The sequence below is a fragment of the Sebastes umbrosus genome, chromosome 21 (genome assembly GCF_015220745.1).
Source record: "Sebastes umbrosus isolate fSebUmb1 chromosome 21, fSebUmb1.pri, whole genome shotgun sequence".
Taxonomy (NCBI): domain Eukaryota; kingdom Metazoa; phylum Chordata; class Actinopteri; order Perciformes; family Sebastidae; genus Sebastes; species Sebastes umbrosus.
Window position 1 is genome coordinate 17,820,351 of NC_051289.1, and position 19,407 is coordinate 17,839,757.

The window sequence follows — 19,407 nt, forward strand, 5'->3', positions numbered from 1 at the left end:
CCCGTGGCATGCTGAAGTAATTAGTTACCTTGCTGTGAAGGATGCTCCAAGGAGCCCCTGGTCATTAGAGCCAGGACTTTGTCTTGTGCTTCCTCCTGCCCTTGGACTCAAATATGAGAAAAATTGCCGGGCCTAATTGTTAGATTCCTGAAAGAATTGACTGATTAAAAACTTGGTCCGGCCTTGCAATCATTTTGGGACCGGGGCTGTTTTGGATCAGCTGTAGCTTCATGGATGTTTGAGGAGGTGATGCATGCAGGCCACTGCTCAGATCATGGACACTGTGTGAACCGGAGCTAATCACACAGGAGACAAAGGGTCAGAGACGCGTTATTACTTTGCAGACAAATTACACCCCTGAAATTAGCATATTTTCCCAAAGGGAACGTCTGTAGACGTAGTTTGCATGATACTAGGAAACATTAGCCAACGCTGAAGCGGAATTACACTGCACGGTTCTTACACCGATTACTGACTAAATGAATTACTTTAATGAAGGAGGTATGTGCTGGGAACAATGTGTTATTTCAGAATTACTTCTGATTTCTGGATTTCCTGCAAATATTTAATATTTTTTGAAATAATTGCTCATACATATGTTCAAAATGAAGAAAACCTGTTGATCCAGTCTGTTCTCACCCAAGTAAGAATTAGATCCCTATGCTTTCCTTCTAGATTACAACTTTTGTGTCAGATAAGACTTATATTCGACTCCTTGATGTATCATTTCCTCAAATCACTCATTTAAAAGTGAACAAAAACGTCCCATGTTTATCTTCTTGATTCCATTATTGTATTAAACCTATTTTTCAGCTCTGTGTGCGAGGCGGTTTCTGAGTCTCCTCCGTGTTGAGCTAACCAATGGCAGTTGAAAATATTTCCTGTCTTCATTTCTCATAATAAACGTCTTCAGAAACCACCAGGAACAAGAGGGAGAGGGCTGTGCTTACACGGAACCGCAAGTAAACGCTGCGTTTTGGCCAAATGGGGACATGCCGGGTGTTATTCCAGGTGGACATCATCTCTATTTTGTTTTGTGAGAGAGAGTCGAAACGGGCGGAAAAATGTGACACATGCCAGTTTTAAACAAAAAGGGTCAATTGCTCTTGTAAGAACAGACTGTGGAGGCATGCACATTGTTCTGACCTGAGAGCATAGGGAAATGGATAAACGTAGATGGTTTAGAAGCTCTTTGCTTGGTTGCCAGAGTAAACCGCTCCCACAGAAAGGGAGACACACTTTTGCATGAAATGGAACAGGAATGAGTCTTCAGGGGGCGAGGGAATGCAGGAAATCTCTGCTTTGATACCTGGTGTCAAGTTTTTGTGATTTCGTCGACCGCAGTTGCTCGTACATGCTGTGTTGTTGGCGAGACGAAGCTTACACAAACTCCAACCACGCAAAACATTTCTTCCTCCTCGCTGTAAACGAACATAATCCCAGTTACAGTCTCACCGCAAAGCCCTGCAACACAACAGGTCTCGTGTTCAGCACTATTGTTCAGAGGTTAGTCTGATCCCTTTTCCATTTTACCTCCAACATCCAAACAGGCCACAGCCACATTCAGTGGATCTCCCTGTTTGTTTATTGGAGGATAATGCCTGTGATTTTCCTCCCTGGATCCCCTGTCTCAGTCCATCCAAGAGTCACTCGCACACACGGTAACAGCAACAGGGCTGGACAAGCTGCCTGCACCTCAGCTGTTTCCCAACAGCCTAAATCCTGGTAATTGGTCGCTCTCTGAGCTCCTGAGACAGACCGACTAAACAGCTGCTACAAACAATGAGACCCCTTCCAGAGCTGCTGTGGGTCCAAGCCAGTGCACACTGCCAACACGGGATCAAAACGAAGCAGGAGAACGTGTGGAGAGCAGAATGATACGCACGCTGTCGGGTGAGAACCGGTACTCTCTGTTCTGTTGGTGCAAACAAAAGTTAAGATGACATATCTATTTTCATATACACATGAAATCCCCCGATGATAGTCGGTATTTCAGTGCTCGAAATTACCCTGAGAAAGTTTTTAACTCCTCTTCTTTTATTTCAGTCAGACATAAGCTCATTCAGAGGCATCGTTAGGAACTCATAAAACAAATTGCTGGCTTTAAGAGATGCAACTCCACCAATGTACATGCATCTCATTTTAGATCCAAAGCTGGGCCAATGAAAGTCAGTGTCTCAGATTTGAAATACTACCTCAGATCTGGGCGTGCTTGGCTTCTCCCCCCCCCCAATTTTTTACTCACATTTGCCTGTTACTAGTAAACAATGTTTTATCTCCAACCCGCCACAGTTTGAAATTAGCTGACATATTGCTGTTGGTCTAAGCCAGGTGTAAGGTCTAGGGCAATGGTTCTCAACTTGGGGGTCAGGACCCCCGCAAAGGGTCAAATCTGTGAGGTGAAGATAATTAAATGGAGAAAAATACAAAAAATCATATATTTCTGTTACAAAACATTATTTTTGAACGCGAAAGTATGTTTTTGAGCTTGGAAACATTTTTTTTTTTTACCAAATAAATGAATTACAGCTCAAGGTACACTTGATTTTGACCACATCTCACATGGTTTCTCTCATGGTTGTGACTACAGATGAGATAAGTTGAAAATAGGGCTGTCAATTGATTAAAATATTTAAACGTGATTAATCGCATGATTGTCCATAGTTAATCTCAATTAATTGCAAATTAATCGCACATCTTTTATCTCTTCAAAATGTACCTGTAAGGGAGTTTTTGTCAAGTATTTATTACTCTTATCAGCATGGGAGTGGACAAATATACTTGCTTTATGCAAATTCGTGTATATATTTATTATTAGAAATCAATTAACAACACAAAACACATAAAAAATATGCTCAAATCATAACACGGCAATGTCAAGCCCAACAGGCAACAACAGCTGTCAGTGTGTCAGTGTGCTGACTTGACTATGACTTGCCCCAAACTGCATGTGATTATCATAAAGTGGACATGTCTGTAAAGGGGAGACTCGTGGGTACCCATAGAACCCATTTTCATTCACATATCTTGAGGTCAGAGGTCAAGGAACCCCTTTGAAAAATGTCCATGACAGTTTTCCTCACCATCTTCACTCTAAAATTAAAACTGAGCAAGAAATTAGTGGCGTTAAAAAGAATTTGCGCATTAGCATCGCGTTATCTTTGACAGCCCTAGTAGAAAGACACAACAAAAACTAAATGAAAATGTCTGAAAGTGTCATGGCCCTGGCATTTTATCATAGTCTGTTTCCTGTTTTATTTTGAAAGTTCACTCCTCATGTGTCATGTTTGGCTTTACTTCCTGTCTCTGTGTGTTTCCTGCCACCTGTGTCTCATTAGGTAATTAGTCCCTTGTGTACTGAATCTTTGTGCTTCTCTTGTCTTTTCTCAGTTTGTTTTTGTTGCTACATGGAGTTTTGTTAACTTGGGACCTGCCAGCAGTACCTGCCTGCCTTTTTGGCAACATGAGAGACATTTTATGTGGTTAAAAGTATCTTCATTGACTCTGCCAGTCCTCCCTGCTGCTTGTGCTGCTCCCCGCATCCTAACAGAAAGCTCTGGAAAATACAAGGTAAGTGGAACCTGGAGTTAAAGGAACAGTTTGTAACATTTCGGGGGATCTAGTAACAGAAATGTAACATAATATTCATATGTTTTAGTGTGAAATCACCTGAAACTAAGAATTGTTTTGTTTTTGTTTGCTTAGAATGAAAGCCTTTCCCCATTTCCCATTCGTTTGTACCTCCTCGCTTCCTTTCCTCGACTCCTCCCCCTCGAGGAGAGAGGAAGCGAGGAAATATGTTTTACAGCAGCAGCTGATCACAGCTGGATCAGCTGTCAGTTGGCTTTAACAGCTGTTTGTGTCTGAGCTGTACTAATACTAATAAAGACACAGTTCTCAGTGGCAGAGCAGCAGTGTTTCTCTCTGTAGCCTGTTACCTGTTTAACAAACACCTGCACATGAATAACAGCTGCAGTCTGTATTTATACTGTGGACTGTGTCCTGTTCAGAGGCTCAGCAACCATTTCTACTGGCACAATATCTTTATATTATTCATTCATTATTACGTCTGTATTTATTGGTATTCTGATTGTGAATTCATTATTGTATAACCCAGAATGTGATTATTGTGTCTAGAAATGATTTATTAGGCTAAATGTTTCAGGGGAAAATTGAAATGATGTAACTCCTATCAAACCCGACACCCAGGAATTATCAGCCTCACATGTGACTGGATGGAAATGACGATACAGTAAATGATGTTTGTTGCTGGCAGACAGACAGACAGACCCTCCTACTCTCTCTGATGTATCCCTCATAAAAGTTAATGGGGGGGAAATGACAGATCACGAAAAGAAAGATCTTTCTAATGAATGCAGAAAGTTGTTTATAGTGTGTTTGTTGTCATGTGTTAAACAACTCTTTCAGTGACAGGCTGCTTCAGCCGCGGTGTGTGAAGGAGAGATACCGAGGTCCTTCTGCTGTTGCTCAGACCGACAGTTAACACCTTTTTTAACTACATGGTGAATCAGAAGACAACTAAAATATAAAACTTTTCATCTGTTCTCTGTCTTCACTTCGGTATGAAACTCCAGTGATGTTCATATGTATCAGATCAGTCCAATCGGCAGCAGCGTCCAATCAATAACTGACATTCAATAAGGGGGCGAGTCGGTCGGTAAAAGACTTCCGTGAAGGCTGCTCTCGTGTATCCTCGCTCATGGCTCCTCAGAGATCCCTCCTCGCTTCTCCAAGCAGAAATAAGCGCTTTGAGACGGTCTTCAAGATGGCGCACTTGAACAACTTCTGGTTCAAGCGAGGCGCGAGAGAGGAAACGGCAAATAAGAGACTTGGGATGCACCCACGGAGTCCGCCATGTTGCTCTGCCATGTTTCTACAGTAGCCCATTACGGACAAACCAAACACTGGCTCTAGAGAGCCTTTCCACCCTGTTCTCATTCCCAGATACCGAGGCATTGTCATGGCTGTCGGCGTGTGATACAACCATACACCGCACCCTTTAAGTGCCTTTAGAAAGTGCGCCTGGAGAGTGGTGCCGTAGTTTAAAGAGCAAAAAGACACACACCGAGTGGGCGGGAGGGGAGGTAGATGGATCTGACAAACACAAGGCTTTCATCCAGGAGACCGCTGTCCGTGTCCCGTGCGTCACGTCACAATCAGCTGTATATTCGTGTCCCATGTTCACAATGTTCAGTGTCATTTTCACCGTACAAACTTCGTAGTTTTAAGCCCAACCATGTAGTTTTTCCTAAACCTAACCATAGTGGTGGTTTTGTTGCCTAATCCTAAAGTGACGCCAAGGGTAACTATAGTGGTTTTGATGCTAAAAATAAAGGGACGTGACAAAGCGGCGATATGTGACGAGTTGGGATGAAAACGCCTTTCATGTTTTTACATTACCTGCAGGCCACCGTAGTTCTCCGACACGCTTTCAAAGGGAAGGGTGAGTAGAGCGTAACCTCACCACTAGATGCCACTTAATCTTACACACTCTCCCTTTAAGAATATTTAGTCAAAATGATGTTTTATTTTGGGCGTACAGGTGGCTGGTTCAGACCGGTTAAGGTGGTTAAGACACATGGTTGCATCCTGCTCTTTTTTCCTCCCCATATTTCCTGACCACCTCTACTGTTGATTACCGTTTCAACAGAATTGCATTGCTAGGCAACAGTTTACGTCCCTATCAGCTGATGTCATTCACATATTTTGCAACAGGAAGTGAACTGTGACACATTTAGAATGTTTATGTTTACAATTGTGAAATGGTCCAATAAATGCTAAAAACAAATCTTAATTTTTTTTTTTACTTGTGAAATACTGGGACTCTAAAAATCCTACAAATGAGACAAACTCTATAAATGTCCACACTAAAGCCATAACCTGTGATTAGGAGTCTCAAGAAGACGTTGCTTTAAGTCAGAAAGCGTGGGAACCTCTGGTCAAGACCTTAGTAGCAGAAGTCATATCAGGAAATCGAGGATCTACTGTTCTAGAAGACTCGGTGTACAGACGAAGTTCATGGTCATTATGTTTCAGATATTTCAGTAACAAAAAGTTATTATTTTTGCATCGGAGGAAACCTCTCATTGCAGCCTTATTTCAGCTCCTGTGAATGAACTTTGGGTGTTGCCAGTAGCTGAGGCAGCATAATTCCAAAATAACATCCAGGGCAGCACTGTATGCCATGATTGCATGATTGTTGTTTTCGCATTCTGTGGTGTCACCAGTAGAGCCACTTTGCCCTCCAAAGTTCATCTTCCAAAGTAGATAGGTTTGCCCGTTTTGTGTTGGGTTTTGCCCTCAACCAGGCACTGAAATGTTGGTTTTAGCCTGATGGATTGGGCTGTTAAGGAAAGTGGAATCTTGAAAGGAGTGCAATTTGCGCAGACAGTGTCTCATTGAGGTGTCTGTGTCATCCCTCCACGTTCACAGGATCAGTCAAAAAGAAATTTCGGGATTTTTACCTCGGAAAGTAGTACGTTATCCTCCCCATGGGGCATTTATAAGTGGTAGGCCTAAATAAACAGGCAATCATTCCTTTATGACATTATTTACATATTTGAGCCTGGAATTTCATTAAGCATGTGTGACAAAATAATCTCAACTCATGGTCCACTTACTAGCTTTTTTGCAGTTTTCAACTGCATGTATCATGATTATGTACCTACTTGTACACCAACCCAGTCGCCAGAATACAATGTAAGGCCTTGTACGTTTTTTCAAACCATCTAGACGTTTCTGAACCAAAAATACGTTTCATAACATTTCTACATACGTGTATGATCTTGGTGCTCTTGCCGTTTCGAAACCGCATTCTCAATTACGTTTAAGTTTAGGCAGCAAAACTGCTCTTGGTTGGGTTTAGTCAAAGATCATGGTTTTGGTTAAACTAAATGTTGCTTTTTGTTTTCTATTTACAGACCCAGCTGACAAGGAGCAACTTTGGGATTCATTTGGAGTCGTGTTCCTGGCCATGAATGTAAGTCCAATATTCACTGTACTTTTAGCTCTGTTTTGGTCTCCACCAAATGTCAACTGAAAATTGTCAACAGGGAGTGGACAAATATGCTTGCTTTATGCAAATGTATGGACATAATTATTATTATTTGAAATCAATCATCAACACAAAACAATGACAAATATTGTCCAGAAACCCTCACAGGTACTGCATTTATACAATTATTAATCTATACATTTACAGCTGTCAGTGTGCTGACTTGACTATGATTTGCCCCAAACTGCATGTGATTATTATAAAGACGGCATGTCTGTAAAGGGGAGACTCGTGGGTACCCATAGAACCCATTTTCATTCACATATCTTGAGGTCAGAGGTCAAGGGACCCCTTTGAAAATGGCCATGTCAGTTTTTCCTTGCCAAAATTTAGTGTAATTTTGGAGCGTTATTTAAGCTCTTTTGTGACAAGCTAATATGACATGGTTGGTACCGATGGATTCCTTAGGGTTTACCTAGGATACCAGTATATTCACTCTGGCTTTAAAACCATGCTGAGCCTGCTACAATCTAAAAACCGCAAGTTGCATTAAAGAAATTAGTGGTGCTAAAACGAATTTGTATTGACACTTTATTATCGCATTAGTTTTGACAGCCCTAGTTAAAATAAATGTTATTTTCTATTTACAGACCCAGCAGACATGGAGCAACATCAGCATTCATTTGGAGTCGTGTTCCCGGCCACGAATGTAAGTCCAATATTCACTCTACTTTTAGCTCCGTTTTGGTCTCTACCAACTCCTGATTATTGCATGCTCACTAGCTATTTGCTAACTTCCTGTCCTCAGTTTGGTGCCGGGCAGGTAGCATACGGTGGGTTTATCAGAGCTTTTTCCACTGAGAACATCTTCCTGCTGCATATGAAAATGACATTGATGAGAGTGATGAGACTGAACCAAAATATTTAAGTTGCGGGCTGGAAAACCTTTCCATTGTTTATATAAAAATCTAGATAAGTGCTGCTCTATGATGTTTTTAGGAATCGTGTTTTTTTAGGAATGTCAATCAATTAAAATATTTAATCGTGATTAATTGCATGATTGTCCATAGTTGATTTCCATTAAGCGCATATTAATCACACATTTTATATCTGTTCAAAATGTACCTCAAAGGGAGTATTTAATACTCTTATTTACATGTGTGTGGATAAATATGCTGCTTTATGCAAATGTATGTATATATTTATTATTGGAAATCAATTAACAACACAAAACAATGTCAAATATTGTCAAAAAAAACTCACGCGTTATCACGTTAACTTCGACAGCCGATATATACATATATATAAATCTTACTTAACTTAACCACCTATAAATTCTTATGTTGGGTGTTAAAGTGGGCAGTTTAATTTCTGGGATCTCTCTGATCAATCTGCTTTTACACGTATATTTTGGAGCCAATGTCCACATCAGGACGCTGTTGGAAGTCTTATGAGGGCAGAGAGTATTTCCACCAGCCGTCATGAGTTGCAGCAGCAGCAGCAGCAGCAGCGCCGGGCAGACAGCAGAGTAAAACAGAAGCCACAACCACTCATAACATAATGACAGCCGGGGGATCACAAATAAGACGTAGAGGAGAGCAGGGCCTGGTGTCTCTGTGTAATATTTCATCACAGAAAGGCTAAATAAATTCCTCACTACAGTCAAGTGAAACCACGTCAATGCAGCAGATGTAAGAAATGGCAGCTGCTGGAGGAATGCGGTTTGGCAGCGAGCGAGGCCTGGAGAGAGACTGGAAGGTCCTCTCACGTTAACACTTTGTGTTTGGGAACACAAAGATACATTGTTGACGGACCGAGCGGGGATTCAATCGCATGTCTGCCTGCGCCGTGTGTGTGTGTGTGTGTGTGTGTGAAAAGGACAGGGTGGTGGGTCCAATCTCCTTCATAGTCATATGGAAAAAATCCCACACAAAGCGGGCCTCCATGTGTCCAGACCTAGTGAAACTCCCAGGACATATTTTACAGTTAAAGGATGGCATTACAGATCCAGTCAAGAGTGGTATTTAAAAAGGTATTAAACACAACGCGCACATGCACACACACACTCACAGTTTTGTACCATTTTATAAGAGCATATTGTGATATTTAAACATACAAGGAGGTGGAGGGAGAGACGTAGTAGAGACAGAGTGAGTGGCTGTGGACCTGGCAGGCAGCATGGCATGAATGTGGCAGCCAGTTTTGAAGGCCAGCAAATAAATAGGCCTCACATTGCTCAAGCATACAGCCGGAGCCAAAACTGTAATGTTACCATAAATCTGGAATCGAATGGGCACACTCGGCCAACGCAGGAGCCCATTCCTCCAGATGTTACTTATGGAACTCTTATTTATATATTTTTTTTCCCCCCTCCAGATAAATATATACACATGTTAGGCGTAAAACCATGGAGTGCTGCTGTCTGGATTCACGATCTCGTCGCGGGTGATTCACATTTTGATGAAGTTAGGTTACGACTTTACTCACTGCAACCATTCTAGTTTAGTGGACTGACATTCATCAGACATCTAATCCTGTCCAGAGAGTGTGGGTATTGGGGCTGTTGGGTAAAGATAAGTCAGGAGGGTTGGTTTGACTCCCCGCTGCATCAAACAATCCATCTTTCTTCACGTACAGTACAGCCCATTAATGCTGGTCGGAGAGATTATTTGTCTCAATTTATGCCTCTACTGGAATGCCTCACTTGAGAGAAATATTATCGGACCGTCTCATCTATATTTACGCTGCCTCCAATTTATCTTTATTCACTGGCTGTAATTTGAGAAATTTCATCACTTTTAAATTTTGTTGGAGTGAACTATTACTCACATTTTTAAGCCATCTGTAATCAGAACGGTGTTGTGTTTTCACAGTGTGTAAACCGTAATGGAAAGCAGCTGTTATAGATTATCAGCTGAGTCAGATGTTAGTGTTTAATACTGATGGTGTGTTTACTGTCAAACTCTTTTTGTGACATTTCTGATTTGATGGTAAAGAACAATTTTTGAGATACTTGTACTTTGGTTGAGTATTCCCATGTTAGGCTTAATACTTCTACTCTATTACATTTGAGAGGGAAATATTGTTCTTTTTTATACAGTCCACCACATTTATCTGACAGTTGCAGTTACTTTGTGAATTAGGATTTGACACACTAAACATATGATCAATTTATTAAATATAATGTATTGCTATTAGGCCTGTCAAAGTTAACGTGATAATAATGCGTTAACGCAAATTTGTTTTAACACCGCCAATATCTTTAACGCATTAACGCAACTTGCAATTTTTAGGTTGTAGCGGGCTCAGTTTTAAAGCTAGAGTGAAGATACTGGTATCATATGAAACTAACCTCAGAAATCTATCGGTACCATACTAGCTTGTCGAGAAGGAGGCTAAATAACACTCTATGGTTATGCTAAATTTTGACGAGGAAAAACTGGCACGGTCCCTTGACCTGAAAATGGGTTCTATGGGTACCCACGAGTTTCCCCTTTACAGACATGCCCACTTTATGATAATCACATGCAGTTTGGGGCAAGTCATAGTCAAGTCAGCACACTGACACACACTGACAGCTGTTGTTGCCTGTTGGGCTGCAGTTTGCCATCTTATGATTTGAGCATATTTTTTTTTATGCTAAATGCAGTACCTGTGAGGGTTTCTGGACAATATTTGTCAGTGTTTTGTGTTGTTAATTGATTCCCAATAATAAATATATACATACATTTGCATGTAGCACAAATATTTGGGAACTCCCATGTTGATAAGAGTATTAAATACTTGACCTATCTCCCTTTTAAGGTACATTTTGAACAGATAAAAAATGTGAGATTACTCATGGACAATCATGCGATTAATTGCAATTAAATATTGTAATCGATTGACAGCCTTAATTGCTATAGATTAAACTACTCAACAATAAATGAAGTAGGTAAAAATAGCTGTACTTGGACCAGCTACAAGATAAAATGTAGCTCATACTATAAGTTTATGCATAAGTAACAGTAATGCCATGATATAATACAAAATTCTGAAAGTGACCAATTTCCATATTGAATACTTTAACTTATTGGCACACTTTATACACACTAATAATACATATAAACTTTTACTTAATTAAATGTTGGAGGAATTTGAATGCAGTTTAACACTGTTACTGTATTGAGCTATTCTTTATTATTAGTTGGTTTCAAAAACACCTTTTAAGATTGTTTAAGGGGGAATATTTTCTTATGTCTGTGATTGTCATTGGTTTCATTTTTTACTAAAAATTCCACACAAATCTTTCTCTGTTGACAACAATATATGGATTTGAAAAGTAAGACACTGCCAGACATTGACATTACAGGGACTTTAGTCTGTTGAGGTTTCTAGATTTCTGGAGTTGCTTTTTCGTAGGATGTTTGTTCGGGAAGTTTCATCAAAAACATAATCAGTTCCTCAAAAATCCTGGACGTTTTTGACACTCGTAGATGGGCGCGAGCATTGGCCAAACCACACACTTCAATTCCAAAACGAAGTCCAATTTCTAGAGTGGACCTCTGCATAGCTTCCTCTTGTCAGAGACACATCCGCCTCATCTTCAGTCATGGTTCATCTGCCTCGGAGGAGACCTAAGCGATGTGTACAGTACCGCTTTATAGCCCACTGCGTGACTTTAGCACCATTTGGCAAGGACCGCACGAGACCTCCTGAGGCCTTTGGAAAATATGGTCCTTTCACTGCCTACAGAGCACACACTGTACAACACACATTCAGTTTCAATCATCACACTTTATACCATTTTTGGGTGCAGATTGCTGTGGGACCACCTCATGAGGACATATATGGTCACATACAGTATCCTTTTCATTCAGAGTCGCCTGGCTGTGACCATTGTGGGCTTCATTTCAGAGCCGTTGGAAGGACGGAGAGGAGACCGTTCTGTGAATCAGCATTACTTACGAGGGACATGCAGAGATGGCAAGGTAGGTTCTATTCACACGACAGCAGAAAGTGTGATTTCCCCCTCACATGTGACACAAACTGATTTTAAATAAGTCCAAAAAACTGCATGGAGTTGCATTTTGTTCCAGTGGTAGCAGAACATAGTACGTGCAACTTAAAACTTGTCAGTGTTGCCATGACAGAAAGTAAATATTCCACTATTCACCTGAGACAACTTTCATAATTTTTGCACCCGCGGCAGTTTGGCTGAGCTACAGTTAGTATGGAGACCAGTGAGATTCAGCAACTGAAAGAAGTCTAATGCCCCATTTGGTTTGTATTTAAGGAGATAAATCAGTTTACTCAAAACTGACACAAAAATGTGTCTGAAACAAGAGGGAGTTCACCAAGCACAGGAATGATAATACATATGTCGACTTCTGTTACTAGCACTCTGTGTAAATTCACATTGGTATCACATACTGCATCATTTGATGTATGATTTAAAGCAACAGTACCAACATTTTGGGCAATATTCTGATTTGATTTCTTGCCGAGAGTTAGATGAGAAGATTGATACCACTCTCAAAATGTTTGTCATGTGTGGACTTTACCGCATTTGTGTGTGGGTTTTTATGAGACTCCCCTGACGTGCACCGATCTGCAAATGCATTTTTTTCAACAAGGAATTATCTGTAGCCAATCAGATGTGTCCCTCCTTATCAGCCAATCACATGAGCGTGTCCCGAAGAGGGTATGATTTACGTCATACACAGTTGAAGAATAGTATGTCGAAAAAAGAAAAAAAAAGTCATAGTTTAGTACATCGAAAAAAAAGCCACAGTATAGTATGTTAAAAAAAAAAATAATTATATAATGGTATGTTTAAAAAAAGCAATTGTATGGTGTCGAAAAAAAAAAAAATAGTTATAGTATACTTTGTTGAAAAAAGTGATAAAGTCACAGTACAGTATGTCAAAAAAGGCCATATAAAAGTCATAGTATAGTATGTCGAAAAAATAAAAAAAAAGTCATAGTAAATTATGTCGAAAAAAAGCATAGAATAGGATGTCAAAAAAATAAAAAACTGCATAGTATAGTATTTTAAAAAAAGCATTGTATAATATGTTAAAAAAAAGTCATAGTATAGTATGTCGAAAAAAAGTCATAGTATAGTACGCTGAAAAAAATGTAAAAAGGCATAGTTTACTATTTCGAAAAAGACGCATAGTATAGTATTTCGAAAAATAAGTCATTGTATAGTATGTCGGGAAAAAAAAGTCATAGTATAGTATGTTGGAAAAAGTCATAGTATATAGTATGTCAAAAAAGGTCATAAAAACGTAATAGTATAGTATGTTAAAAAAAGTCACAGCATAGTATGTTGAAAAAAGTCATAGTATAGTATCTCTAAAAAAGTCATAGTATAGTATGTCGGAAAAAATAAAAAAAAGTCACAGCATAGTATGTTGAAAAAAGTCATAGTATAGTATCTCTAAAAAAGTCGTAGTATAGAATGTTGGAAAAAGTCATAGTATATAGTATGTCAAAAAAGGTCATAAAAACGTAATAGTATAGTATGTCGAGAAAATTTAAATAAAATCACTATATAGTAAGTCAAAAAAAAGTCATAGTATATTGTTTCAAAAAAATTAAAAAGTCATAGTATAGTATGTCGGAAAAAATAAAAAAAAGTCATAGTATAGTATGTTGAAAAAAAGCCACAGTATAGTATGTTAAAAAAAGTCACAGCATAGTATGTTGAAAAAAGTCATAGTATAGTATCTGTAAAAAAGTCATAGTATAGAATGTCGAAATAAGTGATAAAAAAGTCATAGTATAGAATGTCGAAATAAGTGATAAAAAAGTCAAAGTATAGTTTTTCGAAAAAGTCATAAAATACTCATAGTACAGTATTTCGAAAAAATTCATAGTAAAGTATGTCAAAAATTTTTATGAAAAACTCATAGCATAGTATGTTGAAAATAGACATAAATAAGTCATAGTATAGTATGTCGAAAATAGGCATAAAAGGTTGAACAATTTCATAGTATATTATGGCAAAAATGTCATGGAATCGTATGTCGAAAAAAGTCAGCATAGTTTTGTTGAAAAAAGTCAGTGTAGCATGTCGGAAAAATCATAAAGTCATAGTATAGTATGTCGAAAAATGTTGTTAAAAAGTCAGAGTATAATATGCCAAAAAAATCATAGTATAGTGAGTCGAAAAAGTCATAGTACAGTATGTTGAAAATAGTCATAGTATATTATGCTGCAAAAAGTCATAGTATATTATGCTGCAAAAAGTCATAAAGTATGTCCAAAAAAGTCCTAAATAAGTTATAGTATGTCGAAAAAAGTCACAAAATAATGTGTGTATATACTGTATATATGTATATAGACCTGTGTATATATGTATTGTGTATATATATATATATACTGTGGTGAAGCACAATCATGCTACACCCACACACCACATTTAAACTGTCTGTCTACAGCCCCCGTAGGGCACAAGGCAGCGGTGGGGTGGAGGTGGGGGTTGGTCTTTTATCACAAGCCCGCTCTGGGCACAGTGGGAAAGCTGATGTAAAGCAAAACAGGGGAGAAGAGAGCTATACAGTTTGGAGCTCAGCAGGGTAATAACATGAGCCATACTGCAACTGGAGGTGGTGAGGTGTAGACAAAATAGCCACCTCAGTACTGTAGCTACCATTACACCCCATTGCTCTCACATACAGACAGCCACAAAGACATCGCATGCAGGCGGGCATGAAGGAATGCCAACATGCATGCACATCTGGTTAGCAAGTCTGAGGCATCTGAAGGTGTCAGTTTCCTCCGACATCTGAAACAAACAACAAAATACGAACAGCATTGCCCTACAAAGCCAAAACACAGTCACTGCATATTTAGTCAAAATTGAGAACAGAATCTGACATGGCATTAGTTTAACCATGTTAAAATGATTATGCCATAGAAATGTGCATTAAAAAGCCGCTAAAACAACAGAACTTGTTTAACCCCAAGGCCTGACTCTCTGTTAAGATAGCTGGTGAGATGACCCCAGCCCTCAGCTATAGCCTTAACTAACACTAAATGTACCAACTTTTTCCTACCTGTTTCCTGTGATTAATATAAGTCTATTTTGATTAAAGGGACTATTTGTAACTTTGTAAGCGTATAAATGTAGCGGGTCGGCACACATGCGCGCTCGCATATGCGCGTTCGCGTGTAGCCGCTGTACCCTCCTCCTCTGCCTGCTCGCCTTCACTCAAACAGCTCAGCTCGCTCCACCTCTAGACGTGAACGCGCGCTCACTACACACTGCAGAATAGTTAGTTTAGCTCTGAGAATATCTAGTGAATGTACAGGGGACGTTTGTGCAGAAATAACTGCTGCAGCTCCTCCAGACCAACAGAGGTTTTCCGTGTCTTGTGAAGTGACGGAGCTCTACAGAGATTTACGTTGTCTTTTCGTTACCGACCGGGTGCCGGTGTCTCCTCTGCTCTCTCCGGCTGCGGGCGGAGAGAGCAGGGAGACACGCTGCAGAGCTCCGCTGCCTCAGCCTGCACTTAGGCAGGAAAAGCCAACACTAGGACCAGATCTAAATCATGTTCATGGAGAGACCTTCGTCTGGTCAGCTAATATTACTGCCAAGCAGCTGAAATATAGAGTGATATTGTGGTTTTAGCTGACGTGTGTCGCCTCACTGTTTTGAGCAATGCTCGTTCAGGTATATTTAGAGCGAGCAAGCGCGAGCCCGACGCTGACTTTCGTTGATTTCACGGCCACAGGTGTCGCTGTTAAGAAGCATTTCTGAAAGTTACAAATAGTCCCTCTAACTGACATCAGTAAGTTAGTGTGGTTTCCTGCAGAGCTGAGGCAGTAGCTCATGCTCACCCATTAGCAGCTAAACAAGTCCTTCTAAAAGGTAACTAGGTGACTCTGGTGGAATTGGTGTACTTTAGTATGGTGGAATTGGTGTACTTTAGTATAGTTACATTTAAATTACACTGTTAAATGTATTAAATTGTGGATTTAAATTAGGGCTCTCAAAGTTAACATGTTAATAATGCGTTAATGCGAATTAGTTTTAACGGCAGGAATTTCTTTAACGCGTTAACGCGATCAATATTCCGGAGGTTGTAGCTACCTCAGTTGTAAAGCCAAAGTGAAGATACTGGCATCATATGAAACTAGAAAACCCGAGGAGTCCATTGGTACCAACCATTTCATACTAGATACTAGATACTGTACTACATAGTTGTCAGGAAGGAGGCTAAATAACGCTCTAAACTTATACCAAATTTTGGCGAGGAAAAACTGGCATGGACATTTTCAAAGGGGGCCCTTGACCTCTGTAATGTAAATGGGTTCTATGGGTACCCACGAGTCTCCCCTTTACAGACATGCCCACTTTATGATAATCACATGCAATTTTGGGCAAGTCATAGTCAAGTCAGCTCATTGACACACTGACAGCTGTTGTTGCTTGAGTTTGACATGTTATGATTTGAGCATATTTTTTAATGCTAAATGCATAAAAGCATTTTTGGACAATGTTTTGTCATTGTATTTTGTTGTTAATTGATTTCCAATAACAAATGTATACATACATTTGCATAAAGAAAGCATATTTGCCCACTCCCGTGTTGATGAGAGTATTAAATACTTGACAAATCTCCCTTTTAAGGTACATTTTGAAAGATAAAAAATGTGTGATCAATTTGCGATTAAATATTTTAATCGATTGACAGCCCTAATTAATATGTTTAACTCGTTCATTAGTTCAAATGGACAAGAGACATGTAAGTACATCAGTTTGGTATCCTACTTAAATGAGGCAGTAGCTACATGTATACCCCATCATGACCTGCTGAACAGTTCTGCTAATGAGCCTAGCTTAGCGGCGTAACTATCACCATAGCTTCTGGCTGGTGGATTTCAGGTGGTTAAGCTTTGTTAAAGGAACAGTGTATATAATTTGGGGGGATCTATTGGCAGAAATGGAATATAATAAGTATGTTTTCTTTAGTGTACTGTATAATCCCCTGAAAATAAGAATTGTGTTTTCATTACCTTAGGATGAGCCATTCATATCTACATACGGAGCGGGTCCTATTCACGAAGTTGGCCCCCATGTGTCTGCAGTAGCCCAAAACGGACAAACCAAACACTGGCTCTAGAGAGAGCCTTTCACGTTTTTGTGGCAGCTACCATAGTTATCCTACACGCTTAGCACAAGGGGTTTTGACTGGTTGCAATCTGCAACCACACCACTAAAGGCCCGCTACATCCTACACACTGCACCTTTAAACTACACAGTTAAATGTATTAAATTATGGATACATTTTTTTTAAACTGCAGAATTCTGTGAAATGAATGTGGAATATTATTCTTTCATCTCTTCAGCACATGAAAACAAAGCTGAACCGCCATGCACTCTGGGCCATGCTGACAAGGACGACCCGGACAAATCTCCACCTAAAGACCTGCTTCCTCATTTCCCCTGATCTTTAAGTAGCTTTGAGTAACCAGAGATCAAACAATGTCCTCGTTCAGGCCATTAGACAGACAGACGTACCTGTGCTTGAACCCCGCGAGCTATGTGATTACAAAACACTTGTCACGCCTCTGTTATTCCACATAATCTGATTGTAAGGGAATCCGGCGACAAAGTGGATACACAGTCCGAATGAAATGAAACCCGCGTACATGTGAAGTGTCTTGTGTTTGTGTGACCTGGGTATGATTTCCTTGGAGAGAGCTTTATTTGACTTTAGCTTGCTGGTGGGAGGGTGGGAGAAGTAGAGGTTGGCTTTGTGTTTTCAAATTCAATTGTCCACTATACAGTCAAAGAGGCTGAGCGTCCTGCGGTTTGCAGTAATAAACCTAAACTCGGGTTACATCCAAGGCACAAAGGACTGCAAATGGACAGGGAAAAACACAGCGATGTGGACCTCTTAATAGGGTTAAGTCCTCAAGCTTCAATGACCCCGCAAGACCTAAAGAAAGCGCCAAAAAGTTCATCCTCTGAACTCTGTCCATAAACTCTGCTGGGCTGAGGTCTGGCCTGTTGGAAAAACAGCTTCTACGAAGAAACAGCGGATCTTCCAGGGCCTCCTCGTCTCTTCAAAGTCAGTGAAATTGGGGTCTTTAGACTCGGTGGTTTACAACAAATTCTCTGGTTCAACCCCAAAATCGAGATCAGCTTGGCAAAGAAAAATAAGCAGCGCAATTACAACACAGGGGCCAGATTATTTATACAAAATAATGAATTTGTTTCTATACATGCCAATCATCTCACCCAAAACGGAGTTTATTAAATGTGGATTTTTTCTTTTCTTCGCTGCGAGCAAAGCGCTGCAGTAGAGGCATGCGTCCAGTCCATGAAAGTGTTTGAGGCATGTGGAAAGCTTACACCCATCCCGTGTTGATACAAAGTGATTAGTTTATTATAGAAGCCGACGGCCTGAGTACATGGGTATTTGCTTCCATGTTGTGGCGGTAGCATGAGTGAGATCCGGCCGGGCGTCCTGACATGCTGAATGACGCCGACGGGGCCCGCGGGAATCTGAGAAGGAGAGGCGGCGTGTGGCCAGAGATGTGCCACACGGGACGGGAGCGCCGTGAAGGGGAGTTATGGGTGGTGGGATGATGAGTGAAGTTACTCATCCTTCCATTTTTATTTTTTTTTTGCTGCTGCCGGCCTGTTTTCGGCCCTTGGGTTTATTGCCACAGTAACCCGAGGCCAGGATTAAAGCAACCCCCGCTGTGAGAGGCGTTTTCTCTTCTAGGGCGAGTCGCCGCCGTCTCCTGCTTTCTTTAGGGCCTGTACACAGGGCGCTGTGTTTTTGGAAATAACAAGAGTGGGTTACAATACAATCATTTAGGTTTAAATTAGATTGACAGGGTATCAGCTATGAGGAAACTCAATTACAGCTCTATTACTAGCTGAATTGACTTACATGGATCCGAGGCCAGAGGTTCACACCAAACAAGTATCGAGGTTTCCTGCTTACCCGGGGCCTGTTCTTATTAAGTTATGGGGGTCTGGTGTGATTGATGGGTACACATGCAGACCTGCTGCTTCTGAGGATGTAGGTATGTGTTGACAGAATCCATAGTCATTCTTGATAGGACTTCCATCCCAAAAGATGTTTTCACTCTGTACATTTAACACTACGACCATTCAGGTAGCTGACATATTATTTCATATAAAAATACTGCCAGGCCCACACAAGAAGGTTCAAGGATTGTCACATTGAGTCAAGAGCAAGGGTGGGGGGTTGACTGACTTCTCTGTAACCCAAAGGCCTACAGCAGGTCACACAGCTCAAAACAGATCCTGAAACGGGACGCTCCCGTTGCCTGATGAAATGTCAAAGGGGTCTAAATGTAAACGGGTGCAACAATGTAAACACCAAGGTTCCACATAATCAAAGTGTTTCCACCTGCAGTGA

The 19,407-nt window shown here is 40.3% G+C and overlaps 1 long non-coding RNA gene across 1 annotated transcript; it reads left to right on the forward strand.

Moving 5' to 3' along the window:
• Positions 1–608: 608 nt before the first annotated feature.
• LOC119480659 lies at positions 609–18,080 on the forward strand. The gene is made up of 6 exons (XR_005204981.1): positions 609–1,893; positions 3,391–3,570; positions 6,942–7,000; positions 7,666–7,724; positions 11,912–11,985; positions 17,357–18,080. It is a non-coding gene; the product is annotated as an uncharacterized LOC119480659 (long non-coding RNA).
• The last annotated feature ends 1,327 nt before the right edge of the window (positions 18,081–19,407 follow it).